This window comes from Mycteria americana, chromosome 17, assembly GCF_035582795.1.
Source record: "Mycteria americana isolate JAX WOST 10 ecotype Jacksonville Zoo and Gardens chromosome 17, USCA_MyAme_1.0, whole genome shotgun sequence".
Lineage (NCBI taxonomy): Eukaryota > Metazoa > Chordata > Aves > Ciconiiformes > Ciconiidae > Mycteria > Mycteria americana.
Window position 1 is genome coordinate 6,330,516 of NC_134381.1, and position 12,085 is coordinate 6,342,600.

The window sequence follows — 12,085 nt, forward strand, 5'->3', positions numbered from 1 at the left end:
CAGGTCTCCTGAGAAACAGACCTTCTGTGATTTTGCAGGGCAACAGCTTTTCTAATTTTTGTGTCTTGGCCACAAACAGGCAGTCTGGAGCACAGCAATGCAGGGAGGAATAGGCTCCTTTGGGCAGCAAAAGACGAGGATGCATCAGTCCCAGAGCAGCTCACCATCGCCACAACACTGCGGTGCACAGGCTGTGCCCTTTAGATCGTTTCTGTTTCCACCATGTATAATTCAACCACTTACACCATCAGTTTGTTCTCCTTGACTAGGAGGAACTTGATACACAGCTAATTAAAAGGGAAAAGCCAAGAGCAGCCAAGGGGGAAGGGGCTGGCTTTGCTCCTTGCTTGGAAATGCGGCATTTTTCCCTTTTGCTCACTTCCAGAAGTAGGAGAAAAGGGATGCAGCATGGTCCATGACTCCAGACTGACTCAGTGGGTCGTTCTCACGTCAGATCACCTAGCCTCCAATTAACAGTCACAGATAAGGGAAGGACATGGATATTTTCTTTTTCTGTCCACACTGGACAATTATTTCAACAGCTGTCCTAGCTGTGGCAGATTTAATAACTGCAAATGAAGGACATTTATCTCTGAAGTAACTGTTTTGATAAAAAATTGTAAAATCAATGAATTCATTACTAAACACTGACAGTAATACTGGGGAGGGTGGAGAAAACAAGCTTGTGCTGTTATAAATGATTGCAGTCTGGTGGCATTTTGGTGTTCAAGGAGGTGTTTGTGTGTAATGGAAACATTTGTGGCCTTTATCTGGAATTGCAGTGGTCTAATATGCAGAGCACACCTTCTGCAAACACCGCTACAAAAGGCTTCTGAACCACCTGCAATTTCTGATCTACCTTCATCGGCAGAGCTTGTGGGAAATTATATCCAGGAACGCAGTCACTCAACACTTCTTATCTGCTGAGACAATGAGGGAGGCATGGATAGAGATCTCATATCAACAGCTCTGTTCTCCCCAGTGCTAAAGCCTGAATACACAAACCTTCAGCATGCAAAAAAGTTAACTTAGCACAAACCAAATAAAGTGACTGACTTAACTGGTTCTCGTAGGGTTAGTCACAGCAGCAAGTGTGTAAGCAGATAGTCCTGCAGAATGTAACTTTCAGGAACTTTTTCAACATTTCATTTCATAATAGGTCCAGTTTCAAAAATTTTATCTGTGCTACTGAAAAATTGCAACTGAAGAAATGCAGAAAATATAGTAGTTTCCTTTGCAAAATCTTTTTAATTACTATTGGAAAATTTCTGTAAAATATCTTCATTTCCAGTTCTGCAACTGCTGTCTCTGTGTTTTCCTTTTTCCTTTCCTTTCCTTTCCTTTCCTTTCCTTTCCTTTCCTTTCCTTTCCTTTCCTTTCCTTTCCTTTCCTTTCCTTTCCTTTCCTTTCCTTTCCTTTCCTTTCCTTTCCTTTCCTTTCCTTTCCTTTCCTTTCCTTTCCTTTCCTTTCCTTTCCTTTCCTTTCCTTTTTTCTTTATGCCTTCTTTTTCCCTCCTGAATTTGTCACTCAGAAAAGAAGGAGGAGAAATAGTTGTATTAAGTCAAACTTTCATTTACTTTTTGCATGTTACTGAAGAAAGTAAGAATAAAATTATTTGTAACAACATTTCATTTTTAATAAAGATGATTTTTTTGGACAGAACAGAAAAGTCAACTAGTTCTGTTGCTCATTTGGGATTTCTTGGACCACCCAAGTTGAGACAGATCCTGAAGATTTTCATCTCCCATAGAAATGAAAGGGTTTACCCCAATTTAATTTACCATTTTGTGAGGTCAGAAATAAGTGCTGAAAGTGCCATATATTGTGATCTACCATCTTGAGGCCTTCCAGCTGTTGAGCTGTACAGAAATAACTCAAAACGTTCAGCACAGTAGGTTCACTGGGTGCTCAGTGTAAACAAACAGTGATGGGATTTATGGATGTATCTTCCAACTCTTTTTTCTTCCAAAAAACAGAGGTGGATTTTGTGACATGAACCTGAAAACCCTTTGTATGCATTAGCAAAAGTCATTTAGTCCTTGCTCATCACACCTGTGACACTGAGCTCTAGCTTGGCAGCTTCTCTCTTCTCAAGTTGTTTTGCTTTTGATCCCAATATTTCTTGATGGGGATTTGCAGTGACTGCCTCTCCAGACTGTTCACAAGAAGCCAGTATATGATGTGAAAACTCTAAGCCTGCAGATCTGCACAGCTACACTGCCATCCGTGGACTGGGGCCATCTGACACCAGCTGAGGATCTGGCCCATCACCCCTAGCCAGAGAACCAGCAATGGATAGCTCTTGACTGGGCCGATTGACCAGGCCAATACATAGCTGGAACACAATACATAGTCGAGGAACACAAGAGCTTAGATGCAACATATAAGTCTGAATAAATCCATGCTGTACTCACCATGCATCTGCCCTAGAAATAACAGCCTCGTCAGAGCATAGTGTACTGGCAAGAACAGCAAAGCATCCGACATGATGAATAATGTTTACATGAAGAATCCAGATGTCATTCTCCATCCTGTAGCTTTAGAAATAATGGCCTGTTACTTCTTATTAAATCACGGGTAATCCATTCACCTACAGGCCCAATGATAGCTGTCTCTGCTAATCTCCACTCAGGGAGCTATATTCATCAACAGGAAAGGCCTGTGTTTCTAGCAACAACTAGAAGCCCAATGATCTTCCGCAATGAAATTTCAAGTATCAATTAGTAGTTTAAAAGTATGGGTCTGTCAGCACAGTCCAGCTTTACATAAAACCCACTTTTTCCATCAGTAGTATGACTCCCTGTATCCTCAAGCATGCAGACCCCAATATTCCTTTCCTTCGCAAACCTTTTTATTTACTAGCAATAAAAAGCTCAGTGACTCTCTTCAGTGGTGATTCTCCCAGTGTCATACAGCACTTCAGCCAGTTTAATCCTCCTGTGGATGGATCTGACTTCAAAATTGGCCCTACTTTGAGCTGGGGGTTGGACGAGGTGACTCCAGAGGTCCCTTTCAATCCTTTTTTTTCTATGATTCTGTGAGGGAAGTGGTGATAATAGCTACGATTAAAATGCCGTGACCTTGAAAAACAACAGAAAGTTCTCTTTAAACAACCTTTATGCAGCTTGTTTTTCCTAGCTGGGTTGAACCACTGACATCCTTGATTTGACCTGGAAATTATGGCAATGTGCACCTGCCTTCCTTTGTCTTTCTGCCGAAGTGTGAAGAAAGGTTATTTTTCTGTGCAAAAAAAGGAAATTTAGAAAACAGAGATTAAATAAACAAATGTGTAACCAATTTATTATGAGATATTTGCACACAGCAAGATCTGGTCACATCTACTTTCAGATTCTAGTCCTTTGCTTTGGGGCTTTTGGACTGTAATTGTGTTCAGTCTTCTATTTATACAATGAATCTATAATGTAATTTCATGAGGTACTGAGATGCACTGAAAAACATATGAGCACTAAGTTGCTCTGCCTAATCCATATGAAACAGTGTTGGAAATCAGCCTGGTAAACATGGCAAGAGAATGAGCAAGGATTTCATCTGGGGCTCTGACACTAATCTAAAAAGGATTATCAAGGAGATAGCCTGAGATGCAGAGCACTTGAACAGAGAGGACAACGAATCCTATTTAAATGAATGCATTGGGTTGCGGGTGGCTTCTAAGCGATTAGTACACGGACTTCATACTGACCAAGCCGGTAGGAGTTCATCCCTCACAGCCACTGCACTAGTTACATTTACTGCTCCATTCGCTGAATACAAATAGAGGTTAAGAGAAGCAGATGATTTTCAAACATTAGCTTTTAATAGGGACAGCATGTCTGGCAAGATGAAAAGAATGAAAAGCCCTTGCTGTTCACAGTTGTCATCCACCCCCAGTTGTCTCGCTGTCATTTCTCCACAGGCTCCACCACTTGTTGCTTTGGGGAACCCGCATCAACACAAATTGATATTAAGACAGCCAACGCTCTGTACTCGGTGCCCCAGCAGAAGGCGGTTCTTACGCCGAAGTTCCCACTATGTGCCAAAGGTGGTGGTGCTTGTGACCACACTCCTCTGAACTCCCTGCTCTATTTTGCTTGTCTCGTTTGCTTTTTCAATTGTATGTTGTTCCTAATAACAGATCAGTGAGCAACTGTCCATTTGGGGTGATGGAAAGCAAAGGTCAGGCCAGCAAATATTTAACTGCGGGTTTAACTTAAAACGTGAGAATTACCCCTTTTGAAACCAAAGAAAGAACTCGTTCCCTCCTTTTGTGGCAGAAACCTAAGAGCCTGCTGATTCCCGCAGTCTCGTCTGCTTGTCTTCCTCTGGCAAATTGAAGGGTTTGCGGCTTTTGGCCTTTTGAACTATAGGATTTAGTTTCCAAATACCAGGAAATGTTTTGTGGATTGTAACATGTGCCATCCTGTGTTCCTGTATCCCACGTGCCTGAAGCCAAGTGTCTAGCCAAGATCAAGAATTTATGCAACGTTTCAATAACAACTGAACAAATCCATGCTAACTCCGTAAAAGAGCTGTCATCCATCCTCTTACTGTTCTCTTTGGGTTTTGGCTACAAATAAATTATGCATGCCCTGAAGTCCCCTAAAATCTTCGTAGGTTAGTGGGGTATCATGCAATGAGTGAACAACTTCAATATAGCCTCTTTAAAGCCTGACAGCTCTCTGCATGCCATAGTGCTCCTAACAAACCTGAGCATTACTGCAAGCACATCCACCTAGAGCACAACCACTTCACAGTGTTGTGGTGATTTCCTGAACTTACGCATAGGAAGATGGAGAACATAAAGGCAATCTCTAGTCCATTCCATTCCCACTTCTTTTATTTTCTTTTTTTTTCCATTGCTTCTGACTAAGGCTAATAAAGCTCATGAGATTGGAAATGTATTAACTATACTGACACTTTTCCACCTTTCACAAGCCTAGTCAAATTCTTTTGCCAGTTTTGTTGAGTAGCCTTATTTCCGCACACAAACACTCCCATGGAATTATTTTATAAACATGGTTCAGTGCATGGTTGAATTAAAAATTTTACTGGATGATACAGAACATTCCTTGCTTGAAGTGAAGCTGTCACAAATGTATCAAAAGCACCTTTTCCTTTTTTTTGCATGCTATACAATGGAAGCTGTTATGTACACCAGAAACGTTTATCCATTATAAAGTCATATTTGATTCAGTGAGACTGGAATGAGTTCCAGTAGGTTAAATATCTCAAAACCCAAGGTTCCTTCTTTCTGGAGTTCATGTGCTTAGTTCACTTAGCTTTCCAAACATAAAAGTGATCATAATGTAATAACATACCCAGGGGATCTGAAAACCTCACTGGGTAGTTCATGGGAGGTATTAAGCCATCCACCATGCCTTTCATCCACTGGAAGATTTGTGCAAAATAGAGAACACTGTTATAAAAGAAGACAGATCATAAAATAGAGGGCCGAGCCCTCAAGTTGTGTATCATAATAAAGCCAGTAACACTGTACTGATTTGTGCCAGCAGAGAATCCGGCTCTTTGTATTTAAAATAGACGTAAATATCTCAGAGCAATAAAAGTGAAATATGCTTTAGCTGTACTTTAAGGAGAGATTTCAGCAAACTTTATGTTTAAATTTCTTGGTTGATTAGCCCACAATGGCTTCTAATCGCTTGGGAGAATTTTTAAAAATCAAACTTGAATATACTCAAGACATAGAAGCTGAGAAAGTTGTCTGCAGTTCATGGGGACTAACTTTTATTTTTTAAGGGGAAAAAAATCCTTCAGCTCATTTGCAAATAGCTATTGCATCCAATATTGAGGATCTGAAACTAGCAAAGCCTATTGTTTGAATGAAAGCTCAACACCTCATTTTCCACTCATCTTGCAGAGGATGTGCAGTCCTGTGGAAAATGATAGAGTAACATTATTATAAAAATGGAGTGATAGATAAATGGGATCTTTTGTGTTTATTTTTTTGAGCTAGCCCTTGCAGGTGGGTGGTTTTTGTGTGTGTTTGAAGATGAGATATGGATGCATCCTATCAGCCCTCACACAAGACTAGACAGAACTATTTAAACGCAGATCGGGCTGGATGTAACCAAAACACTTTTTTTTTCCATAGTGCTCCAATTCCATTCCTCACCCTGACTTTTGCTGCAGCTGAAGGTGCTCAGTACCTCTGAAGACCCAACTATTCATGAGGCACATCAGGTTTTCAGTAGTGAAGAGATAATACAGACATCGCTGGGAAAGCTGCCTGCACCCCTGACTGCCCATCTGTAAAATGTAACTAATTTCATTCACTGGGGAGTGCTGGGAGGATTAATTGGATTTAGTGGCCACAATGTACTTTACATTGGCTGGGTGGAAGGAGACTGATAAGAGTTGAGGTGCAAATTTCTCAGAGGTGCAAGGAAAAAACTGACCAAGGAGGAGGGCAATTATTTAAAGAGTCAGTGAAGCAAGGAAAAGACAATTAGCATTGGTATCACCCTAATTCACAACAATTTACAACAATGAGGCTGAGCCACTCTTCCCATCAAGGCCAGAATGCATAATTCCTTGACCTTATTATAAAACATAATTAAAAAAACATGAGCGAAAAGGCTGCTTGTCCACATGGGCAAACAGAAAATTGAAGGACGCATGAAGGAACTGAAGGACAATGTTTCTTGGGATCCTGGATCTGAAAGAAAACAACAGTAGGTCTAGACACAAGTCTAGGGGTACTCAATGCAGCCATCATAAACAGGTGACAGAAAATTTGAATCACACAGCCTTCACTGTATTTTCTATCCATCAGGAGTCTCTCATCTGGACCTTGCTCGCAGGGAATCCCAATGCTAGTGTCCAAATGAGCAAAGAACCACATAGCTGGCGCATCCTCCTGCATTGCACAAAGCTGCGTTTCTTTTCTCCTGTATTCCTGTAGGTTATCTTAGATGTTAGCCTCAAATATCTCCAGCAATGCAGCATGGAACAAACATTAAAGAAGCAGATGGAATACCAGGAGCAGCAGCATCAATACCTTCTGAGTGGATTAGAGGCTGGAGTACAGCTGCCACTTTCTTGATCTTTTATTAGGACATAATGTTATTAATTACAGAGTTAAAGGAAAGACACTCCGAAAGGGGCAAGAGAACAGACCTTTAATGGAATTGTGAGTGTTTTATACCATGGCCTTTCTGTTCTCTTCTGTGTCTTGTTTTTCTTATGTGGAGTATCTGTTTTATACAGGAGGATGTTTTTTCAAGGAGTATGTGGAGCTAGGGACTTAGGCCAGAGGAGTTGGCAATAAGAAAAGTACGCCTACCTGACCTTACCACCTTTAAAAGTCTCCCCTATGATTTTTTTTTAGGTTGTTTATGGTGCTTGTGTTTAAGAGTCTTGTCTGTCCAGGAAGCAGTGGACAGACAAGTGGTAGATCTCCTGTTTAACTGTGATTGCCTTCCTCTCTTCAATTAGGAAAAAAAACCCCAACCCTGTTCCAAATAACTCCTTAACTCTGTTAAAAAGAATATTTTTTTCTTCATCTGTGAAATGTTCCATTCTCAAATAGAAACACTTGCAGAAGATTTCCTATTATGCTGAGCAGAAAAATGTTCATCAGCATTAAAGGCGAGATCTTCGATAATACCAACTTTACGTAGTGCTTTTCATACGTGCATCTCAAAGTCCTTTATAGACCATATAAGTATCATTTTCCTCATTGTACAAAAATAGAAGGTCAATTGAAGGTGGAGACCAGTGGAAGAGCTGGGAATAAAGAACCCAGGTCTCCTAAGACTGAGGATGTGTCCACTCAGCCCATAGATCTCTCTCCTGCCCTTCACGCTAGTACATCAAAGTGACACCCCATTTTGACAGGCCAGTGTGTGTGTGCTAAGACTGGTGACGATATTCTAGTCATGTATCATTGCTTGCTGCATAACTTTAAAGTTTTCAGTGAGCTGCACAGGCTCACATTGCTGAGTGGGATAGGGTAGATTTCAACTATTTCACTCCATATAATTTTTCAATAAGGCAGCCGTGAAATCTGACTCTTTGTCTGACAACATCATTTTGGGGGGAACTCTTAACTACTAAATACAGTATGTCTGGAAATATACACCCTCAGAAATTGTTTTGATGCTTCCATATTGACAAGGAAAACAGTCTTGGATACTGCACACCAAAATCCACAATTGCCTGTATATATTTGCCCCCTATCAGTTGTCTAAGGGAAAGAGCCAGGCCTTGCCACTGTAAAGCTGTGCTAAATGTTAAAAAGACTGAATAAATCTAAAATCTTCCTTTCCACTTAATCAGCAACATCCTCAGGACTGAACCCCATTTCTCTATCACATCATCCAAACAATTCTTGTTAGGTTCTTTATAATCTTTCAGTGCAAATAAAATTTTCAAAATTTATCCCAAAGGCCATTTGGAGAGACCCTAACCAGCCATATCCTAAAAACGTGGGAATAGGCACCCCCAGCCAACATTAATATGATACAAATCAGTCTAACTTTACTGATTTTGGTGTATCTGCAAAATGTTTATGGGCTGAATATCAACCTCCTTGCTTTTTACAGTTGTTTGCAAAACACCTAGTGCAGTGTAGACATTATTTAGAAAACTATTGATTTTTATTATTCATCTTTATGCCTGCCTTGTTCTCTGTCTGCTGGCTGATCACTGTCAGATGTACTAGATTGTACTCATGGATTGGACTGGAGTTGATGGGATTAATTGATTTGATTACATTGAGTGAAATCAGTGAATTTCACGTCAGATAGAATCAATAATCTGAATTACATTAGACAGATGAGCAAACATTGGACAGGATCATTGCTTTGGTTTTCATGGGTTGTTACAGTGGTTGAGATCAGCGGATTGAATTCATCTGTGCAAGATATGGGGACCGGTTCCATTTGAATCGCACTGGTGGGCTCAATAACTCCAATTCCTTTTTAACTTGAGTTTTTACTGATCTTTATTATAATAATTATACCTAGCGGCAATCACCCTCTCTGGTACACACAAAAAAAGTTCATTATATGACACAGAGATGAAGTGGCTCATTTTCCCCCTGTTCTAATTTGGTAAATGGTGATTACAGAGGTAGGAGCTTAGCGAAACCCAATGAGCCTTGATACGTTAGTTAGATTTTTAGCAAGTCATCTTTACAGAGACCTAACTGCATGTAGCCAAGTAAGATGACAAGTCCAAAACTCTTGCCTGCTGGTAGTGTTGTTATTCTCTTGATTATCCTCCAGCATGTCAAACACTTCCGTGCTAGAAGGACAGCACAAACGGCTATGGCATTGCACATGGCCGTCTTTCTCTTGTCCTTAATCAGAAATGTCGAACTGCTCTCTAATCCCGGAGAGGAAAAAGAATTCATTAGATTTCATCTTTTTTCACTCCTGAATGCTAAGTGTCTCTTCCTTTTTCTCTCTCTTCCTGGGAGAAATGTATGAGGAACTAATGTTTAGAAAAAATATTATCTTTTCCAATTCCCACATGATGCTGAATTCCATCTTCTGCATGAAACTGCAGTCAAATGTCACTGTAACAGAGGGGTAGGATGTTAGCAGCATTTCCTTTCAATTCAGTGATCAAAAATAGAAGATTAGACGCCTCTTTCCCGGCTTAGTGACATAAAAACCATGGGATTGGTCTGCAAAAGTAAAAGGCAGACAGCACTGGCGATGAGAATAAAGTTCAGTGGGTCATGACCGAAGCTGTCATTTGAAAATAGAAGTTCATTCATATTTTCATATACATAACACCACCAGATTAGGGTGCACAAGACAGAAGTTTTGACAGGAAATCAGGGAGGGTTAGAAGAAAGGATTAGAGCCAGAGGCTGGCTTCACCTGCGAAACCCCTTCATGGACAGCTCAAACCTTCGGTATTTATCACACGTTTATGTTCAGCAAGCATTTCTTGTTAAACTGATTTAAGTTTGTACTGAAAAATCTACATTATTGCTAGAAGAAGGGAGCCCACTCTCTTGCTCCTTTCTCTCTTCTGCTCTTCAGATTTTCTTTCTGCCTAAGAAATGAGGCCAGAGACTGAATCCACAACTGGTGTCCCTGCAGCTAAACAGATTTCCACCAGGTCTGGTGCTATCGGAACCATCCCAGACAAGGGGTGGATATGAAGGAAGGACAAGGCTACCCTTCCGGACACCTGCCTTTCTCTTCTTACTCTACCTCACTGCATGGGTGAGTTGTCTAAATTCTCCATGTTCTCATTGCTCGAATACACTTACAACAAAGGACATTATGGCAAAGGATGGAAGATAAAAGCAAAATAAAATGATTTGGAAATATAGACAATGTCAGTGTCTGCCCTTGCATCTTTCCTTTACTTAAACTGTGAACTTTTTATTTACAGCTGTAATTTACAGCTGTAACTTATTGTTTATTTACAGAATATTGACTTCATTTTAACTTGGGGAGTCTGATACTTCTATTATGGAAAGTGGTTGCCCTTTGTACTTAGGCACAACTGGACAAGGACATTTCCTGGTCTTTGTCTGGAAGGGCAGACTGGATTGGGCTATTAAAGGACAAGGGAATATGTCTGGTTCAGAATATGAAACACATAGCAGTATTCCACTATTTAGCTATTTATACAATGCTCTCCAACCTTATTGAACGTTGAGAGATTAGCTCAGTTTAAAAACACATTAATGCAGAAAGTCAGATTCATATGTTATGCACAAAGAATAGAAAAGCTGCAGCATTCAGCTCAATAATATCTCGGTAACTCCAACCTGCAACTCGTCAATGTTGCTAGCTGTGTATTGAGACCTGGTGTCTCTCATCCCCTTCCTCCCGCTCTGCATTGCTCTCCCCCTCTCCCTGTCTCCCTGGGAAGGCTGAATCTCATCTGTCTGCAGTTAGCGGAAACCAACGTAACTGGACTTGCTGCTGGAACAGAAGAAATATGTGATGTTAACAGCTCATTGAGCTGTGAGATGAACAAGCTGGGTGTTGAAAAGGAAATCCAAGCTAAGAGTACATTTCCAGTGTTAATAAAGCTTTTTCCTTTTGTTGTATATTTCCAAACACTGATTCTAGAGTGGTTGTGATCAGTTTTCTTCCAGAACTAGACAACAGGACAAATTTAAGGTATCTTGGACTCATTTATCCTTGCTAAATGATAGCTCTTACTGTTGCATTAGGAGATCTGTTTCCTCCTCCATCTTTTGTTAAAAATCCTATCATGTCTACAGCTGTCATTGCCTTTTGCAACAAAGTCTTCTACAACAGTTTTGAGTCTGTCTCACCTGTGTCCCCCTTTAAACATGAAGCGATAAGCCGGAAAGCAAGACATGAATTTACTAGGAACAGAAGCAAGACTGCTTTCTAGTCAGAGGAAGATGAAGCAAGATGAAGCAATATCTCTTCTGATACGTGAAGGCACTTTGCTCTTTTACATGAAGACAGTGTTTTTGGGACCCAGACTTGTTGCTGATGATGGAGGAGACTTCATACAAGAGCAACCATGAGGACATGTGGAAAAGACACAAGGAGCTGGGGTTATGCTGTGAGATAGGAACAGAGAAAAACCCACATGGGTGAAGTTTTCCTTGAAAGCCATGGTTTTCTTCAGAATGTGGTGGAAAATACTTTCTCCCCCTTTATTTCCAACCACTGAGGCATTACTATAAAAGCCACGTTATTTCCACCTTTTTAGAGAATTAGCATAGGTAAGGCAGGTGGGGGTGTGAGTTACTATTGCCAGATGTTTTTGCTCTCACTCTATGTAAGCAGATGTTGCATCCAGGCTGCTCAGTGCTATTCTTGGCAGGAGCTAACTCAAATAAAACTTTGCACTGCACTTTTAGATGGAGAAGGGTTTCGGTTGGGTTTTTTTAGGAGCATTATGTGTAGCAGTTGCATAGCCTGAAATGATTTAGGGATCATCTATGTTACAGTAAGACCATTTGGCGTTTACTTTCATGAGCCACAATGGAGACCTCATGCTGTAGTCAGGTTTGTCTTGAATTTGTGTTTCACTGTCACAAAGACATCATCATCTGCTTTTGCTTCTGAGTTTTATCTTTTGCTCAAGAGAGGAGTACCATATATTATTCACATCG